The sequence below is a fragment of the Dermochelys coriacea genome, chromosome 5, assembly GCF_009764565.3.
Source record: "Dermochelys coriacea isolate rDerCor1 chromosome 5, rDerCor1.pri.v4, whole genome shotgun sequence".
In the NCBI taxonomy this organism is placed as follows: domain Eukaryota; kingdom Metazoa; phylum Chordata; order Testudines; family Dermochelyidae; genus Dermochelys; species Dermochelys coriacea.
This window is the reverse complement of record NC_050072.1, coordinates 130,502,237-130,522,797: the sequence shown is the minus strand read 5'-3', so window position 1 is coordinate 130,522,797 and position 20,561 is coordinate 130,502,237. Positions and strand designations below refer to the sequence as shown.

The 20,561-nt window shown below is 46.9% G+C and overlaps 1 long non-coding RNA gene across 2 annotated transcripts in view; it reads right to left on the bottom strand.

Moving 5' to 3' along the window:
• Window positions 1-12,476, bottom strand: part of LOC119855928 — a 54,554-nt gene extending 42,078 nt beyond the window's left edge. Inside the window, exon 1 of one of the 2 annotated variants that reach the window (XR_005293076.2) lies at window positions 11,916-12,476. This is a non-coding gene — a long non-coding RNA (uncharacterized LOC119855928). Of the gene's footprint in view, window positions 1-8,899; window positions 8,959-11,915 lie in introns of those variants that run through there. The other variant, XR_005293077.2, reaches the window with a different exon arrangement.
• Between the last annotated feature and the right edge of the window lie 8,085 nt (window positions 12,477-20,561).

Here is a 20,561-nt window from a genome sequence, read left to right as displayed (position 1 = left end):
GCAGCTGCCACCTGCTAGCACAGGGGTGGAAGTACTCTGGTGGGTCCATTTTCTCTCTCAATATTAATTTCTCCCCTTAATAGTGTAAGTGCAGCCTTGCTCTTTAGTTCACCTCCAACCACACACTAGGGAGCCACTACTCAGGCCTGGATCCAGATGGGCTGCTCACTTGCCATGAGCCACTTTCAGGTCACTGTGTTCACTGTTGCACCTGCCCTCGAGTACAAATGCCACAGGCCAGCTTTCAAGTTTAGTCAGTGCCCACCATCGGGCTGGATTTTCCAAAGAGCTCAGCTTTTATTTAGGAATCTAAATGAAGTGGCCAAGTTTTCCAAAAGTGCTCAGAGTCCCATGGGAGCTGCTGGGTGCAGAGCTCTCTGGAAAAAATCTGTCCCTAGCTGTACAAATATCCTCTAGATGGTCTCACAAGGATTGTGTCATGAATTTTCCACCGGCTCTTCTGTGAGCAATGCAGCCAATACTGAATATTGCCAAAGAACTTTGCCAAAACATTTTCTAATGGATGGATCCCTACACCTCACTAGCAAGAGCTGAGCATCAAGACTTAATGGGAAATGCTGTTCTGGGGCATGGCACTAGACTGTCTTAGTTACCATAAAATGAATCAGTTAAGAAAAGATTCCCTGTTTGGGGGAAAAAAAACCCCTCACATCTGTAAAGTCTCCAAATTCAGTCCCAGCCATTATTACACTTTCATTAACTGTAGCTTGGAATTTCTAGTATGACCAATGGCGGGTGGGGGGTGGGGGATCTTAATTTGCATATAGTGTTTTTCTCTAGATACCGTTTTAAAAATCTATGTTCTCTTGTACTAACCTAAAGCAGGCAGAATAGATCAAATCTGAAATTATATATATATATATATATATATATATATATATATATATATATATATATATATATATAGGAATTCTATCTGGATTTAGAGGCCTGAGATGGGATCTGTTAGGATGAGCAGACAGAGGGTGCATAGGAAGAAATGAGAGAGGAGTCAGAGTTACTCAGAGCCGTGAAGAGAAGGATTAGTAACTTAAATAGGATGAGAAGAAATTATCGCAGGGAATGGCATGGCCAGAGCAGGGTAGGAGGAAGAGGACTAACCTTTGAATAGATGGAGCTTGTAGTTATGGTGAGAGATGAACAAGGAACTGAAAAGGGTTTTAGCAAGAGAGATGGAGAAGATGTTAGAGGGAGAAGTGACAAAACTTTGGAAGAGCTGTTGAAATATGCAACTATTTCCCTTGGTCACTTGATCTTCTAGTCCATTGAATCAAGTATTTTCAATAAAACCTCTATTATGGTTATACATTTCAATGGGTGTATATGTTTGGAATATTTTAGGTTATATATAACAACTGGCATAAAAACCCAAGAATAAGATAAAGAATCTAAACTACTAATTTATCTATTCTAATCAATTGGGGATTAGAAATAAACTTAACTATTTTTTTTAAATAGCTAGCACATGTGCATGTGTTGGCACACGCACAGAAAACAGACAACTATCTATATTACACACACAAAATACCAGGTTAAAGAGCATTCAAGTTGCAAAGTCAAGCACTCAAAAGTTAGGAAGTGCCTGAATTAAAATTGCCTGTGCAAAAAACTTTATTGGGTTTGTCTGTGAAAAATACCAGGGAGCATATGCACTGCAACTGGCATATAGGAATTGCACGAGGCTGGAAAGTGCTCAATACATTGACATGTAGGACTGCTGTAGTGATTTTAGTGTAGATGAAGCCAGAGACTTAGGCTTTTGGCTAGGTCACTTACAGTTCTAGCCCTTCTAGGAACTCAAAATCCACAAGTATGATGAACCATAAACATCTCCCATACCTCTGGGAGATTTACGAAGCAACAGTTTGGCCCTGGTCTGACTTCTCTCCCAAAATCTGTTCTCTGTCTGCTCCTCTCTCATGGAGCAGGGCTCTTATTTTAAAGCCCCTGCCTGGAAACCCGCCTTCTGCCCCAGTTGTCTCAATTTAGGCAGACTGTGCCTTCAGTAGGTCATTAACCTCTGCCCTGCTTGGAGGCTCTGGAAATCTTAATACAGGCATCATTGTGATTTTTCCAGAGGCTTATAACTTGGCCAAATGTGGGCAGATTTTCACTGGGATGCCCAAAGGCACATCCCTGATGCAAAGACATAACACCCCTTGCCAAATTTCAAGTCCCTGCTCCAAATCTTGGGGGCTCAAGAGCTATCCAAAGAAAGGTCACCATAATTTTTTAGCATGGGCAAACCAGTGCGTTTTTCCCTAGCCTCATGCTTGGTGATGGTTGAGCCATTTTGGGCTGAAATTAACAATCAGGTGCTCATCATGGATAATTGCAGCCCAAATGGTTAAAGTTTGGCAAAGGTATAAGCAACTGAAAACAGGGTCTTAGTGTCAGTCAGCCTTAATAGGTGGAGCTACCAGCATTACCTAAAATATATTCAGCCCAGCAGAGCCTCTTAGCTAAACCAGACAATGGAGAAAAGCAGAATACTCCAAAGAGTCCAGGAAGGACTTAGCTATACTGATCCAATGTGTCTGGTATGCACTTAGATATCATCATGGGAGATCCTACAGAAAATCCTAAAATAGGCTAGAGAATACTAAGAACATAAGTGACAAGTACATAAATGTAAAACATAATCAAGCAAAAAAACTGTACATACGTAACCCTGATCCTGAATCCACTATTTATGCGAGTAATCCTTACCCATGCAAGTAGTTCCACTGACTTCAATCGGATTATTTATTTTAGTAAGGTTTGAAAAAAAAAATGGTTACCCACCTTTTTGTAATGGTTGTTCTTTGAGATGTGATGTCCATTCCATGTACGTTCACCCCAAGTGCATGGTCATAGGAGATTTTTACATTAGCAGTATCTGTAGGACCAGCCAGGGCACCCTCTTGAGTGCCATGCTCATGTGCTGGTATATCAGGTGCCGCTGGTCCTACGCCCTCTGTTCCTTCTTGCCAACAACTCTGATAAAGGGGCAGGAAAGGGAAAGGACATGAGCAACACTCTCGAACAACAGTTACGAAAAAGGTGGGCAAACATTTTTTTTTCCTTCAAGTGCTTGCTCATGTCGATTCCATTGTAGGTGACTCAAGCAGAATCCTCGAAGGTGGGTTTGAACTTCAGTCTGGCTGAGCAGTGCTCCAAACCTCAAAATCCAGTGTCGTCTCAAGATTGCTAAGTCAGTGCATAATGCGATGCAAACGTGTGGACTGATGACCAGGTCGCAGCCTGACGGATGTCCTGGATTGGCACCTGTGCCAGGAAGGCTGCCGTTGATGCCTGTGCGCTAGTTGAATGAGCCATCACAGATGGTGGCAGGAGCACCTTTTCCAGCTCATAGCAGGCCGTGATCCAGGGTGAGATTTTCTCAGAAGATAGTGGGCGACCTTTCATCCTGTCCGCCATCACAACGAACTGCATCGACTTACGGAATGGCTTCATTCTATCTGTGTAGAATGCCAGTGCCCTCCTGACATCCAGAGTGTGAAGCCTATGCTCCTCCTCCAATGCATGAGGCTTTGGACAGAAGACTAGTAAGTGTGTCCTGGCCAGTATGAAACTGTGAAATGATCTTGGGCAGAAATGCCAGGCAGGCACCTTGTCCTTGAAGGTGAGCACCCTGATCTCAGACACTCAGCGACCAGGAAATAAATCTTCCAGGAGAGAAGCAGGTAGCCAGAGGCTCCAAGGGGGATCCCAGGAGCCTGGACAGCACAAGGTTCAAGTTCCAGGGAGGGACAGGGTCCCGGATGTGCAGATAGAGGCGCTCTAGACCCTTTAAAAATCTTGACATCCTAGGATGGGCAACGAGAGACCTGCCCTGGAGCAGGGGATGCAACACTGAGTTGGACCTTGATGGAAGAGAGAGAACACTTGAAGCTTGAGATGCAGTAAGTAATCCAAGATGTCCTGCAGTGAGGTCTGAAGCTGCTGCTCCAAAGCCCAACACACAAGGGTTGAGAGTTTTCTGCTGCTCATCAAAACCTATTGAACGTGGGCCAAGCATGCCTGTTCTTCTGTGCTCAGGCACCCAGGAGCCAAGCCTTGACAAAGCCCTGGCTGGGATGATTTAACTGGGACTTGGTCCTGCTTTGAGCAGGGGGTTGGACTAGATGACCTTCTGGGGTCCCTTCCAACCCTGATATCTATGATTCTATGATTCTAAGCCGTGAGATGCAGCACTGTCAGGTTCAGATGCAGCAAGTTGCTGTGTTTGTGACAGCAGGTCTGGCCAAAGAGGCAGCGGAAGAGGGGCAGCTGCTGAAAGGTCCTGCAGCATGCCGAACCAGCGCTGATGGGACCATGAAGAGGCCACCAGGATAATTCTCGCTCTGTCCTGCTCGACTTTCACCAGGACCCTGTGGATTAATGGCACCAGTGGAAAGGCATACATCAGCACCCGCGACCATGGAATGAGGAAGGCATCCGAAAGGGAACCTCTGTTCAGACCCTGGATGAAACAGAACTTGTGGCACTTCCTGTTCTGTTTGGACATGAACAGGTCCACCTGGGGACTTCCCCACCTTTGGAAGATTATGTCGACCAACTCCAGATGGAGAGCCCATTCGTTGCGAGATGAGAAAGTCCTGCTGAGGTGATCTGCCAGGATGTTCCTGGAGCCGGGTTGGTGGATTGCAACCAGATGAATACCATGCTGCACACAAAAGTCCCAAAGGCTGAGAGCCTCCTGAGAAAGGGTTAAGGATCTGGCACTGCCCTGCTTGTTGATGTAATACATCACAGCTGTATTGTCCATCAGGACCTGTACCATCTTGCCTCTCAGGTGGGGCAAGAATGCCTGGTAGGCTAGGTGGACCATCCTGAGTTCCCTCACATTGATATAGAAGGCTAGGTTGTCCCATAGCTAGCAGCCCTGGGCGTGCAGCACTCACCAAGGTGGGCTCCCCAGCCCAGATCTGAAGCATCAGAGACCAGGGTTAGAGACTGGGATGGAGCTGCAAAGGAGACCCCTTGAAGCACTGACCCGGGGTTCAACCACCAGCATAGGGACAGTATGACACCAATAGTATTACACAGGTCAGGGTAGAGGCCGACACTGATAAAGTGTCCACCTCTTTGGCCATCTCCTCCACCTCAAGGCCCATGTTCTTGGCCACCTGCCAAAGTAAGGCCTAGTGGTCCTTAAAATCATCAGGTGGGCTGGCCCAGGAGGGTCCCACAACTGTCTCATCCAGGGATGAAGATGGCATCTGTCCCACTGGAGCGGGGCTGTAGTCATCCTCTTCCATCGGGGAGAGTGGCTTAGGGGTGGGCACAGCCTCCGGAGTCTCAGCTTCTGGGAGTGTCTCCGGTACCGGGCTCAGTGCTGATAGCTGGCATTCTGTGGCAGCAGCTGACAAGTGGAGCAAAGGGGGCATAGCCATGACTGGAACCCCCCATGCATTCCAACAAGGCCACTGCACAGGCCACTGGCCCGGCTGCCACTGCCTGAACACTGTTGATGCCGGCTTGGTAGCCCACTCTCACTGCCAGGGTCTGGGCAATGGGCTAAAGCAGCCCTCGGTTCTGGAGGAACCCCCTTCCGGAGACCACAGAGGGGCTGTAAACGCCTGAGTCTGCCTTGAGACCACCAATAATGGTGACCAATGCCCTGCACAGAGACACCGATACCAATGGTGTGGAGACTGGGGCCAGTGCCAAGGGGAACAGAGGCAGGAAGGAGAACTCTGCCATGGCATCAGCAACTGGGATTGGGGACGAGACAACAACCTGCAGGATGGTGATCAGTGCCAGCAGTAGAGGGACTGTACCTCCCTCTTGGCAAATTGCATCAGGACAACTGTGACTGTGACACTGGCAACTGATGGCGAGTATCTGCCAACCTGGACAGAGGCTCCAGTGTCTGTCAGTGCAGAGGTGCAGAGCACTTCATCACCTCAGGGGATCAGCGGCGCTCCAGTGTTCCCTAGGGAGCCATATCAGCTGGCTGCTGGGCTGAACGAGTGGAGGCCTATGCTCCTTCGATTCCTGGGGAGCATGCATCAGTGTCAGTGCCAGCAAGGGGGTCAGTCCAGTACCGCTCGCTGGAGTCAGAGGAGGACCCTTTACTGGACCAACGGCCCCAACTGGAGAAGGCCCACTGTGGGGCTCCAGGGTAGGCGGATGGCCCGAGGAAGTTACTTTGCCCGCTGCCACCTGGCTTTTCTTCACCAGTGCCAGGAAGCCATGTTTTCTCGCCTTTTTTTGGTATCGGCGACAAGGACCTGGTGCCAGTGGTGCACTTCTCACTGACGCCAAGATGCTCAGTGACTCGTGCTGAGACGGCTCGGACACTGGATGGAGGGCAGGCTCCGTAAGGAGATCCCAGAGCCGAATATCCTGCTCTTTCTGTGTGCGGGGCCGAAAGTTCTTACAGATCCAACACTTGTCTTTGACGTGTGCCTCCCACAAGCACTTGAGACAACTGCCCGATATCAAGCGGTACCAGAACATCCCAGTATCAGGGATTGTACAAAACATTCCCCAAGGATAACAGGAACACACTTACCCCTCCGAAAAGATAAGGTCAGGATGACAGTGTGTAATAGAAATGTTTTGGTTGAACCAACATGTACAAGGTGATGGGTAATAACTAGCCATGTCAGGGGGCAGTAACTAACTATGTCAGAAGGGCAGTACATAACCGGTTTGTAGGAGGGTATAAAGATGCATTTCAGAGGGATTGTCTTTGTCTAGCCTAGGAAGGAATGGAAAGTCCCACCATTCACTGAGCTGGTCCATTGTTACAGGCATACACGTATTCGTGGTCCAGCAGAGCCTGCAGGATACTAGTACCATGCTATGTCGACAATAAACCTGGCCTGGTGTCTTCATACCTTAACGGATCTTGTGGTCATTGGGTGGTGCCTTTGAGGTCTGCCATCCTGGCTGTCTGCACAGAGCTGGGGCAACACACAGAGGGAACACATACGGCCAAACATCTGAGCACAAACAGCACTGGTCAAATAAACCAAATATGGCACAGAAATCCACTGTGAAAACCTGTACTTATAATAGATGCAAGTCTCAATGGCTCAGTCATAAGAATCTAAAACCAAGGACGATAAGCTTCCCAAATCACCAGCTTTTCCCTTTCAGAAATATGAGCCAGATTCTCAGCTGCTGTCAGTCAGTGTAGCTCTAGTGACTTCAGAGGAGTCATACCCATTTACACCAGCTGAGAATCTGGTCCTTTTTTTCTAGGCTCACCAGCTCATTCATTTCATTGAACTATTTAGTAATAGTCCATTTATCTGCTGTATTCCAGCATCTTGAGATAGTTCTCTTATCAACTGCAGATGCTTTAACAGAAACTCCCTTGCAGGATTATTAGAACCTCCATTTGACCCCAAATCTTCTCAAACAGAAATCAGAGTGTCGTTAGGGATGTTGCTATGGAGAGCCATGTTTTTTCTTTTGCTAAACTCTTAACACTTAAGCATCTAGTATCCTCTTATTCAAAACCACCTCTTTTAGAAATTCTAACATAAAGCAGATTCTCTTGTTGCAACATCTCTTCTTCTACCTAGTATCAAAACAGCCTGAAAAGATCTTTTGTTGTATTAACCAAAGTGTAATTACAAGTGATTTTTTTTTCAATGTTATGTCAAATATTCTCCCATCTCTTTGCTAGAATGTCAATATCAGCAGTATGAGCCGGGTGAAGACATTTTTACAAATTCACTTGGACTATATTCATGCCTCTTATATGTTCACTTTCTCAGAATATTCTAGCAAACAAGTTTATTGGCAGGAATATTAGTGGAACCAGCTAGTTTTAAGCAAATACTGAAGCATACACAGAGAAAGTTCATTTTGAACTCATAATTGCAAGCATTTGCACTGCGGCATGATTCTGAAAATTAAAGGGAACAGGACCTATGTAACCAATACAATCTAGCCAGCACAGCTCTAATTTAATATCAACTACTCACAATGAACGATTTACAGGCCAAAAATCATTCACAGAAATTTGGCAGATAATTGTTAATAACAAATTCAAGATAAAAAATTAAGCTGCTTGCAGACAATTCATTAAATAATTTTTTGCTACACATTATTTGCCCAGCTTCACCTTGCCCCCCCCCTGCAAACCTGATGTATTTATTGTGTTAAAACAACTTAACATCTTCAATAAAGAATTAAAAATATTGGACATAATCAAAACCTTAGAAAAATATTAGCATTTCTTTAAAGTTGGCAACTGGTTCAAGTTCCTGTGGTGTATTAACTGAACATGTGTTATAGCCAATCTCATGTTTAGATATTTCTAATGTTGTCGTCTTTGTAAATGGATCTCTCTAGTGACTATTCATTTGTTCAGAGTGAGTTTGTAATGGGTCGGCACCAACCTCTCATGAGCACCCCACCCATCCCCCGGCTGGGTGCATCTGCACCTCTTTCAGTCTGTGGTGACCCCTTCTGGCAGTTTTTCTGGTGGTTTCTAGGTACTCAGCTCTCTGGCCAAGTCACAGACAGTCTGTATGGAACACAACTCAAACAGACCCCTTCTGGGGTCTTAGTATAACAAAGTCTTTATGCGCTCCTGGCCCTGGTAGGGGGCCATGCCCCCAGGGCTTCCTCCCGGGAGACACTTTGCCCACTCTGGTCTGTCCTGGCCCCAACTCTCCAGCTGGGCCTCTTACAGTTCAGCTCCCCTTCTGGAGTTTATCTCTGTCCAACTGTAGGCCACTTCCCCAGTGGCTTATGGGGACAGGACCTGGGCCCGCCCACTACTCCAGGTCCCAGCCCAGGGACCGTAAGAATAGCAGGCACACACCAATGTGTCCCTTTAACTAAAGTGCTTTTAGTTCCTTCTGTCACTTCTCCATGGTGCCAGCCTCCACCAATGCTTCACCCTTACCTCAGGGGTGTTTTACATTCAGGCCCAGCAGCCAGCCAGGAACTTGCTCTCACTCCCAGTAGCACTGAGCTGACTAACTCTGGGCTGTGGTGTGGCTTCTTTTATTCTTGCCTGAAACCCACTGATTGGCTATCCACTTGCAGCCTCCCTTCCTGATTGGCTGCATCCCACACAGCCTCTCTAGGCTGCTTGGATGACTTAGCTCCACTACTCTTTTTCTGGGACAGGTGTAGCTGGACTCTGAGGCCTCTAGCAGGGAGACTCTGGGCCTAGTCCACCCTGTCACAAAGTTATTTCAATGAAGGGCAAGAATAACTTCTGTTGTTATGATTGTGTCAAACAACAACAACATATAAAGAAGCCACATGGGCACAGGTGGGTCCCAAATAACCAGGTTAACTAAATACACACAACAAGCCATGCTAACTATATACACATGGCTGGTCTGGCTGGATTCTGTCTGCTTCTAAAACACAGAACACAGCGAGCATCACTAGAGGGCTCACACAGTATTCCTGTGCACTAGATAACTCATACTCCTGAAACAGAATAAAGTGCATTACAAAATCAAAAAGCACTATGTTTCAAATGCTTCCATATCATTGTCCTTTTGGAGCTCCACTGTTAGGTAAGATGGAGACAAGTGTGCCTGGAGCTTAGCACTCCTTAAGATATGGCAGAATCCTTTGGATCTTCAATTAAATTAAATATTTAATGGTGTTTGCATTTCAGGAAACATCTGTGAATCTGGTGCCAGAACTTGATGTTGGCAATTATAATATTAACACATGGGACTATTTTCTTCCTAAAATTATGTACATGTAACTCCCATTGATTTCAGCAGGAGTTTTGCATGCGTATGTCAGGTAAGAATTTGACCTCACATGGACTGTTAGTCCAAATTTTACTGTGAATTACAGTGAGCACTATGAGCACACATTTGCTGCAGAGACATTTTGCAGAGAGGTGTGGTAGCTATGGAGGAAGGAGCACATCCTTGTAGTTGCCTTTACACTTTGCACAGCCCATAGCCCCATTTCCATGGAATAAGGGTGGTTTTGTTCCCTACTGTGCTGTGCCTTGTAGGGAACCTATTGGGCAATAACTTTAGTAGCATGAGTTGGCACCATCTGACTGTTTTTGAGATAATTTCTTCACGTGTGTTGTTCTGCTGAAATATTCATGGGGTTCTGGCAACATGTTTGTGACGGTCTAACTAAAAAGCTGAAAAAGGATTCTGTTACAACAGCTGCTCTGTGCGTTCTGGGACTTTCGGATGGCTTAGGGTTTATTGTATTAAGTTTGAAATCCAAAGTGCGCAGTTGGCATTAGTTGTCACTGAAGCTCAGAAACTGCAACATTGGGTATCATCATTTCTCCAAGTATCTAATTTTAATCAGATTACAAATAACAAGAAGCCTGAGGCACCTGCCTCTCACTATTTACTTGGTGTTCCAAATGGGAAACACCTCTCAGGATTTGGCCTTTCCAATTTGGAAAGGTGGTCTAGTGGTCTGGATCCTAGCTGGGGACTTGGGAGACCTGGGCAAGCCACTTAGTCTTTCCCAGCCTCAGTTTACAAATGGAGATAACAGCACTTCCCCACAAAAAGGGTTTTGTGAGAATAAATATATCCAAGATTGTGAGGTTTTCAGACACTATGGGAATGGGGTTTATATAGAATCATAGAAATGTAGGACTAGAGGGATCTTGAAGGTACAATGGTGGGGATTCCACAGCCTTCCTTAGGAGTCTATTCTAGACCTTAACGACCCTTATAGCAAGGCCCCAGCTTGGCAGTGGTCAGCCAGCAGCTCACCCTCGCACTTTGCTGTCCCTGCCCAGTGCTGCTTTATCTATGGTGCTTCTTCAATCAGTCCTCCTCCTTTGCCTCCCCTCTGCTCTGATGAGCAGTCCTCTATGTATGGCCCTAGCCAGCCCTGATTGGCTGCTCCAGCAAGCCTTCCCCTCTCGGTGGGCTCAATAAGCTCTTTCCTGATTTGTGGGTTCTGAACAGCCTCCTGGTGCTGCTTTTAACCCCTTATTCTCCCTGTGTGGGGCAGCCACCCCACCACACACCCTCCCTCTTAAGACTACACACTGTGAGGGGTCTCTATCCCCAGCTTCCCTCTCAGCTGGGCCCCAGAAGATCCCTCTCCTGCCACAAATTTTCTATTAAGAGGAACAACCTGCTTCCCTCTTCTAAAGTCTGGGTCCCCACCATAGCCTGTCCCGTTCCTGCATGGATTCCCCATCCATCTGTGTCCCCGCTGTAGCTTATCCCGCTCCCGCGTGGGTTCCCCTTTTATCTGGGGCCTCTCTGCCCCAGACATTATCCCTTCTAGGGCCTTGGTCTTCACCACCTCCTTGCCCTAAGCAATCTCAGACTGAGTCCAGCTCTCTGGCCTCCCCTTCTTCTCTGGGGGCAATGCCATCTTATCTGGCTCTCTTTGTGGCACTGGAAACACCTCTGTGCCTTCCCTTGGCCATAGCCCTTCCATGGTCTGTCTCTGGCTTAGCCCCTCTCTCTGGGGTAGCCTGGACCCTGCGAGTCCCATGTGGGCATTCTGCCTTCAAATGTCCCAGTTCCCCACAAGCCCAACAAGTCCGCCACTTCCCTGTTCTGTTCACAGCAAGGGCTCTCTTAGGTTCTTCCTGTTTCCTCTTCTCCAGGTGGGGCCTCCATTCCCCATCCCATTAGGGGCACTCCTGCTTGAAGTGTTTCTGCCGCCCACAGGTGAAACATTGTCTCTGCCCAGACACCGGCCTCCAGCCCCTGGTGCCTGACATGAACGTTCTATGGGCCCTCCCCACAGTAGCTTAAACATGTACATCTGCTGCTTGGCTAGCCAGGCCCCACAGACTCTCAAATAGACCATGGCCATTTTCTCCACTTTCACTGGTCCTTGAGTCTCATGGTTCTCTCAGTCCTCACTCTTCCCCTTGTATCGGGGGTGGGAGGGGGGAAAACTGTGCTGCCCGCATTCTCCGCCATGTGTAACAAAGCATGACTCACCACTGAGGTGCCTTCTGCTGGCCATCCTGGGAATTAGCTCATGGCCCTTCCAGTCTGCCTTCAACATGCCAGCTGTCACTGCTATCTCCACTCTCTGGACCTGCATCACTCCCCAGACCACAGTGTCCTCTTCTGAGCACAGTCTTCCAGCTGTGCCTCCACTCTGGTATCTCCCCCTTCCTGGGGACTGGCAGACCTTAGTCCCCCCACTTGCGTCAGTGGCCAACTGCAGTCCAAAGTCCAGCCCCTCACCTCAGGGGCAAACTGCAGTCCGGATACCAGCCATTCTCCTCACTGGCAAGTGGGATGAAAGGGGGATAACCCAGGCCCCCGCACTACTCTGGGTCCTGACCCGGGACCCTATAGCCAGTCATCACCTACTGCCCTCCTCCAACTTGCTGCCTATTTCCCTGGGCCACTTCCCCCGTAGCCCTAGCATCCTCTGAGCCCACGTAGCAAGGCCCAAGCCTGGCAGTGGTCAGCCAGCAGCTCACCCTTGCACTCTACTGCCCCTGCCCAGCACTGATCTATCCATGGCATTTCTTCAGTCAGTCCTCCCCCCTTGCCTTCCAGGGAGAGACTTCCCCTCTGCTCTGATGAGCAGCCCTTTATATATGGCCCTCGTCAGCCCTGATGGCTGCTCCAGCAAGCCTTCCCCCCTTGGTGGGTTCAGTAAGCCAGTAAGCTTTCCTGATTCATGGGTTCTGAGCAGCCTCCCTGGTGCTGCTTTTAATCCCTTATTCTCCCTGTCTGGGGCAGCCACCCACCACAAATCGCCTCAGTATCTCAGCATGGTCAACTGGGATCTGGGGCAAAAATTGGGGGATTGGTTCTGCTTTGAGCTAGATGACCTCCTGAGGTCCCTTCCAACCCTGATATTCTATGATTCTATGAATGTAGCACAGAGGGAACCACCAGGGTACAGGGTCAGCTACTCTCAGGTCTGCGGGCTATGTGGAGTGGAAGAGAGGGACTAGGATCTGGCCTCCTTCCCACTCCTCCCTGCCTACTTTGTATAGATCAGTGCTGCCAGCAGGACTAAGCCTGCAGAGACCTTGTGCTGCAGTACTCCTCTTGTGTCCGGTCCCAAGGGTCATTGATGCTTTTGATTTAATTTTCTTTCCATCAGAGACCATCGTGGTAACAAGATGACTAAGAACAAAAGAGACCCAACTAGCGTAAATACATCCTAGTTAATACAGGACTTGCATGTGTGCCAGGCATCCTTAGAACTGGAAGGAAAGTTGATATTAACATGAGATCATGTGAAAACAGTGACAATTAGCACCTGGTAATGCAGGAATTGGCCTGATTTCACAAGGGGAGAAATTAAACAATGGTTCAGTAGGGCTGACTGAAAAGTGGGGACAAGGATAATTGGGAAAGTTTCAAAATTGTTTTCTATTCTAAGGGTTAGAAATGAACCCTTTTCCCCCCAAAAAATTCACGATTTCCCCAAAATGGCAATTTTTCAACCCCCAAACCCCCTTCTCATTAAATAGTTTTTGACCAACTGTACTATTCAGAAATGACATTACTGACAATTTTAACACACTTTCATTGTCAGCTGTATCATCATAGGCACTGACCTAGTACAGGTTTATATTCTTCTTCAGTCCTTCATTGTGATGCTGTCTCTCCTTTTGCCCTAAAGTAAGCATATGAAATTGTGTGTGTTGAACAAACTGTCAGAGAGGGAGGTTTCCCCAAGCTCTAACGATATTTTAGCAGTTTTCAAAGTAGAGAATGAACATACAACAGAGTATCCTCTAGGAGAAGAAAAGACAGTATTTAAAAGCAAGCAGCAGGTCCTTGTTGGAACTATATCTACTGAAGCTGTGCTGAGCAGTCTGGGACATGTCTTTTTATCCCAGAGTAAACTGTAAACACTTCACAAGACGCTTGGCAAACCACAGCATCTGTAACTGCCATAAGCGTTTCATGAATATTGTACAGCAGAGATACAAACTGGAAAACTCAGCCCTATGTGTACATTGTCCACACATGCTGGAGGAGTGCTTGGGGGATGAGAGGTACCTAGCCACTCACTGGAGGGGGTCTGTGTGCAGTTGGATGAATTTGGGATCTTATACAGCGCATTAGCTATTGCACTATCACAGCTTCCCTGTGAGGTAGCTCAGGATTATACCCATTTGTAGAAATGCAATGTGAGGCACAGAAAGGTTGAGGGGAAAATGTTCAAACTTGGGTGCATAAAATTGGGCACCTAAATCAAGAATTAAATATCTACTTGAAAATATCCTCAGATTTTCAGAGGTGCTGAGCACCTGCAGCTCCCATAGAAGTCAACAGGAGCAGTGGGTGCTTATCCTCTCTACATTTAGGTGTTTAATTTTAGACATCCGAAGCTTTAAAATTGTGGTGTGACTTGACAGGGACAGAATGAGTAAGTGTGTTTCAAAGCTGGGATCAGAACCTTGCGGTCAGTCCTTGGATGATGTAATAGCTCATGCTACTTCTCCAGATACTTAGCTAGCCCCTCCTTGTGGTTGGAGATGATAATGTCTGCTCAGCAGAGGAGCTGCCTCAGCTGCAGGTTGGGATTGACAGGGAACTTGCAATGGCCCTAGTGCCACGAGTTGTAGCCTAGATGACAGTGTCCCCAGGGCAGAGAATTGACTTGAGGGAGTTCTTCCCAAACATCAAGGCATCCGTAGTCCTGCCCTGAGTAGCTGTGAAGGGACTGCAAGAAACCCAAGATCTTTAGTGATGAGCTCTCAGGCCTTGTTATGGGATTCTTCAATCTGAGAGTCACAACCACCCTGCCATCCCTTGTAGCTAAAGGGGAGGAGGGTCCTCAGGAGGTCCCTGTATGGAAAAGGCATTGACTTATTTGTATAGCAGCATCACTTGAATGTCCCTTCCAGGACTGGGGACTCCCTGTTCAGGAATTCTTGATGCTGTTCAAACACATGGGAAGACACACTCCTTACAATCTGACTATTCAACTCACTCATTTTTTTTCAAAACAATAGGAGGGAAGCTGAGTGCAACAACATGATCCCATCCCTCCAGCTGAGTGTCATCTGCAAACTTGCTGAGGGTGCAATCCATCTCATCATCCAGATCATTAATGAAGATGTTGAACAAAACCGGCTCCAGGACCGACCCCTGGGGCACTCTGCTTGATACCGGCTGCCAACTAGACATCAAGCTGTTGATCACTACCCATTGAGCCTGATGATCTAGCCAGCTTTCTATCCACCTTATAGTCCATTCATCCAATCTATACTTTTTTAATTTGCTGGCAAGAATACTGTAGGAGACCGTATCAAAAGCTTTGCTAAGGTCAAGGTATATCACGTCCACCGCTTTCCCTGTATCCACAGAGCCAGTTATCTCATCATAGAAGGCAATCAGGTTAGTCAGGCATGACTTGCCCTTGATGAAGCCATGTTGACTGTTCCTGATAACCTTCCTCTGCTCCAAGTGCTTCAAAATGGACTCCTTGAGGATATGCTCCATGATTTTTCCGGGGACAGAGGTAAGGCTGATTGGTCTGTAGTTTCCCGGATTCTCCTTCTTTGGTTTTTAAAAAATGGGTGCTATATTTGCCTTTTTCCAATCATCCAGGACTTCCCCTATTCACCACGAGTTTTCAAAGATAATAGCCAACGGCTCTGCAATCACATCAGCCAAATCCCTCAGCACCCTGGGATGCATTCCATCCGGCCCCATGGACTTGTGCATGTCCAGCTTTTCTAAATAGTCCTTTACCTGTTCTTTCACCACTGAGGGCTTTTCACCTCCTCCCCATACTGTGCTGCCCAGTGCAGCAGTCTGGGAGCTGACCTCGTCTGTGAAGACCAAGGCAAAAAAGCATTGAGTACTTCAGCTTTTTCCATGTCATCTGTCACTAGGTTGCCTCCCACATTTTCCCTGACCTTCTTGTTGTTGCTGCTAACATACCTGTAGAAACCCTTCTTGTTACCCTTCACATCCCTTGCTAGCTGCAACTCCAATTGTGCTTTGGCCTTCCTGATTAAATCTCTGCATGCTCAAGCATATTTTGGATGTCCAAAGACAGCACCCATCAACAGACATGGACTATTAGTCTCAAGATTTACAATACAATTAAATTTAAATTGATGTGGGGGCATACATGATGACTGTGATTTCTAAATCAACTTAAAAAGGTGAGCACTAGGTCTACACTGGAGCAGCTCCCAGAGAGTGCTCAATAAGCCAAAGACATGTTGGAAGCCAATTCAAAGCGGGTACTAGCTACAAAGACAGGGAACATGAGTTATCATAGAATATCAGGGTGGGAAGGGAGCTCAGGAGGTCATCTAGTCCAAGCCCCTGCTCAGAGCAGGACCACTCCCCAATTTTTGCCTCAGATCCCTAAATGGTTCCCTCAAGCTTTGAACTCACAACCCTGGGTTTAGCAGGCCAATGCTCAAACCACTGAGCTATCCCTCCCCCACCAAAAATTGGACGTCTTTGTCATTAATGGGATCAGCACATGTAACCTCTTAGACTGAACCACAGCCATTAAGATGGGCTTGTTAAACACACAGGAAGTTGAGTCAGGGTTTGGTAAAGTGGCCTCAAAGGAGAATCAGTGTGAATTCTGCTGAAACTGAGGGCCATGTTATATGAGCTCAAAAGGCACTTAAGTACAGTTATCTGGGAATGTAATGAGTGCTGGGATGCTCCATGCCACGTCCCAGAGTTTCCATTCACTGCAAAAACACACATTGCATTGTATCAGAGTAGCAGCCGTGTTAGTCTGTATTCGCAAAAAGAAAAGGAGTACTTGTGGCACCTTAGAGACTAACAAATTTATTAGAGCATAAGCTTTCGCATTGTATGTAAGGGAGCAGTATGACTGCTCAGAGCTCAGGTATGAAACTGCAGAAAAACCTGAGAGTCTCTGGATTAAGTTTAGAAGTGTGAGCAACAAGGGTGATGTTGTAATAGGAGTCTGCTGTAGACCACCGGACCAGGGGAATGAGGTGGACGAGGCTTTTTTCCATCAACTAACAGAAGTTACTAGATCACAGGCCCTGGTTCTCATGGGAGACTTCAATGACCCTGATATCTGCTGGGAGAGCAATACAGCGGTGCACAGACAATCCAGGAAGTTTTTGGAAAGTATAGGGGACAATTTCCTGGTGCAAGTGCGGGAGGAACCAACTAGGGGCAGAGCTCTTCTTGACCTGCTGCTCACAAACTGTGAAGAATTAGTAGGGGAAGCAAAAGTGGATGAGAACCTGGGAAGCAGTGACCATGAGATGGTCAAGTTCAGGATCCTGACATATGGAAGAAAGGAGAGCAGCAGAATATGGACCCTGGACTTCAGAAAAGCAGATTTTGACTCCCTCAGGGAACTGATGGACAGGATCCCCTGGGAGAATAACATGAGGGGGAAAGAGTCCAGGAGAGTTGGCTGTATCTTAAAGAATCCTTATTGAGGTTACAGGGACAAACCATCCTGACGTGTAGAAAGCATAGTAAATATGGCAGGCGACCAGCTTGGCTTAACAGTGAAATCCGTGCTGATCTTAAACACAAAAAAGAAGCTTACAAGAAGTGGATGATTGGACAAATGACCAGGGAGGAGTATAAAATATTGCTCAAACATGCAGGAGTGAAATCAGGAAGGCCAAATCACACCTGGAGTTGCAGCTAGCAAGAGATGTTAAGAGTACAAAAAAGGTTTCTTCAGGTATGTTAGCAACAAGAAGAAAGTCAAGGAAAGTGTGGCCCCTTACTGAATGAGGGAGGCAACCTAGTGACAGAGGATGTGGAAAAAGCTAATGTACTCAATGCTTTTTTTGTCTCTGTCTTCACGAACAAGGTCAGCTCCCAGACTACTGCACTGGGCAGCACAACATGGGGAGGAGGTGACCAGCCCTTTGTGAAAAAAGAAGCGGTTCAGGACTATTTAGAAAAGCTGGACAACCATGAGTCCATGGGGCCGGATGCGCTGCATCCAAGAGTGCTAAAGGAGTTGGCGGATGTGATTGCAGAGCCATTGGCCATTATCAGTATCTCTCAAAACTCATGGCGATTGGGAGAGGTCCCCGATGACTGCAAAAAGGCTAATGTAGTGCCCATCTTTAAAGAAGAGAAGGAGGAGGATCCGGGGAACTACAGGCCAGTCAGCCTCACCTCAGTCCCTGGAAAAATCATGGAGCAGGTCCTCAAGGAATCAATTCTGAAGCACTTAGAGGAGAGGAAAGTGATCAGGAACAATCAGCATGGATTCACCAAGGGCAAGTCATGCCTGACTAATCTAATTGCCTTCTATGACGAGATAACGGGCTCTGTGGATGAGGGGAAAGCAGTAGACGTGTTATTCCTTGACTTTAGCAAAGCTTTTGGTATGGTCTCCCACAGTATTCCTGCCAGCAAGTTAAAGAAGTAGGGCTGGATGAATGGACTATAAGGTGGATATAAAGCTGGCTAGATTGTTGGGCTCAATGGGTAGTGATCAATGTCTCCATGTCTAGTTGGCAGCCGGTATCAAGCGGAGTTCACCAAGGGTCAGTCTTGGGCTGGTTTTGTTCAATATCTTCATTAATGATCTGGAGGATGGCGTGGATTGCACCCTCAGCAAGTTTGCAGATGACACTAAACTGGGAGGAGAGGTAGATACGCTAGAGAGTAGGGATAGGATACAGAGGGCCCTAGACAAATTAGAGGATTGGGCCAAAAGAAATCTGATGAGGTTCAACAAGGACAAGTGCAGAGTCCTGAACTTAGGACAGAAGAATCCCATGCACCGCTACAGACTAGGGACCGAATGGCTAGGCAGCAGTTCTGCCGAAAAGGACCTGGGGATTACAGTGGATGAGAAGCTGGATATGAGTCAACAGTGTACCGTTGTTGCCAAGAAGGCCAATGGCATTTTGGGCTGTATAAGTAGGGGCATTGCCAGCAGATCAAGGGACATGATCATTCCCCTCTATTTAACATTGGTGAGACCCCATCTGGAGTACTGTGTCCAGTTTTGGGCCCCACACTACAAGATGTGAAAAAATTGGAAAGCGTCCAGCGATGGGCAACAAAATGATTAGGGGACTGTAACACATGACTTATGAGGAGAGGCTGAGGGAACTGGGATTGTTTAGTCTGCGCAAGAGAAGAATGAGGGGGGATTTGATAGCTGCTTTCAATAGCTGAAAGGGGGTTCCAAAGAGGATGGATCTAGACTGTTCTCAGTGGTAGCAGATGACAGAACGAGCAATAATGGTCTCAAGTTGCAGTGGGGGAGGTTTAGGTTGGATATTAGGAAAAACTATTTCACTAGGAGGGTGGTGAAGCACTGGAGTGGGTTACCTAGGGAGATGGTGGAATCTCCTTCCTTTGAAGTTTTTAAGGTCAGGCTTGACAAAGCCCTGGCTGGGATGATTTAGTTGGGGATTGGTCCTGCTTTAAGCAGGGGGTTGGACTCGGTGACCTCCTGAGGTCCCTTCCAACCCTGATAATCTAGGAGTCTATGAAATCAAAAGAAAGCAATGGGAAAACTGGGTACCAAAGGTATAATCAGATAGCAACACAATGGAGCTGTCATTACTGGGCCCTGTTTCTTTGGAAAATCTCTGTCTCTGGTACCCCTACTGCTGGGTGGCAAACAGCAGCACAAGTATGCAACAAAGAGGAAAAGGCTAGGAGAAGAGGGATTCCTCTTGCTTTTCAGTGGATTCCTCAATAGTAGCTTCTGTATCACTGTCATCAGGCATAAGAGCTGCTACGACGCCTCACCCATCACACAGTAAACTACCTGGCAAGAGGCTAAGAACTGGAGGTAGGAACGTTTTCTTTCCCTTTCTGTCTCCTACAAGAAAGTTGCATGTTCCCTGAATAATCCAATCGCACTATTGTCTGCAGAGTAACAGAAATGATCCCTCTTGGTCTCCAGCTATAGCCCATTAACCTGGAAATTAGGTTTCAAAGAAGCATATTCAGCCATGCTATTTCCACTGAGGCAGAAAATGTTCCCCCCCTATTGCTTGGCCTCATCTATAACTTAATGAGTAAATGAGAGATGCTTAGAGAGAAGCAGAGGGAAACATTGTAAATTTAACACAGATGTGTGCAAGCAGTCAAATGTTTGCCTGTCTCTTCTTTTCTCCTTCTACTATCACACTGAGTTAGCTTTGAGCCTGAGGGGAGTGAGGTGGTCTCATTACTAGCACAATTCCCGGGCTTGGCAGTAGCACCACTATGACACTGGCTTTGACACAACAGAAAGGGCTGAGCTCCAAACTGAACATTGCATCCACCACAGACAGGGCTGAGAGCACCCAAAAGCAGCTGGAATGTCTGAATCCCTTCACTAGGACTCACATAGAGATTATTCTTTGGTAGCAATACAAAAGACATGACCCAGGGATTCTGGGCACACTCATATCTACTTCTTTGCCTGTTTTCGTAATTAGATCATGCAAATTTTACCCCAGCATGGAAAGATGATGGGTGCAGAGTTTGCCCCGACTTTAACCATGTGACTAAAGCTTTTGAGACTCTTCCTCAATCCAGCATAGTTTAAAAAAAAGATCCCAGTGCAATAGTTCATTCAGTGTCTAAAAGCTGCCTGCTATACAGCCCTGGTTAGAAGGCTGAAGTTTTGTATGCCTCATAAGTAATGAGTTGGAAGAAAGCATGCAGGCCTCA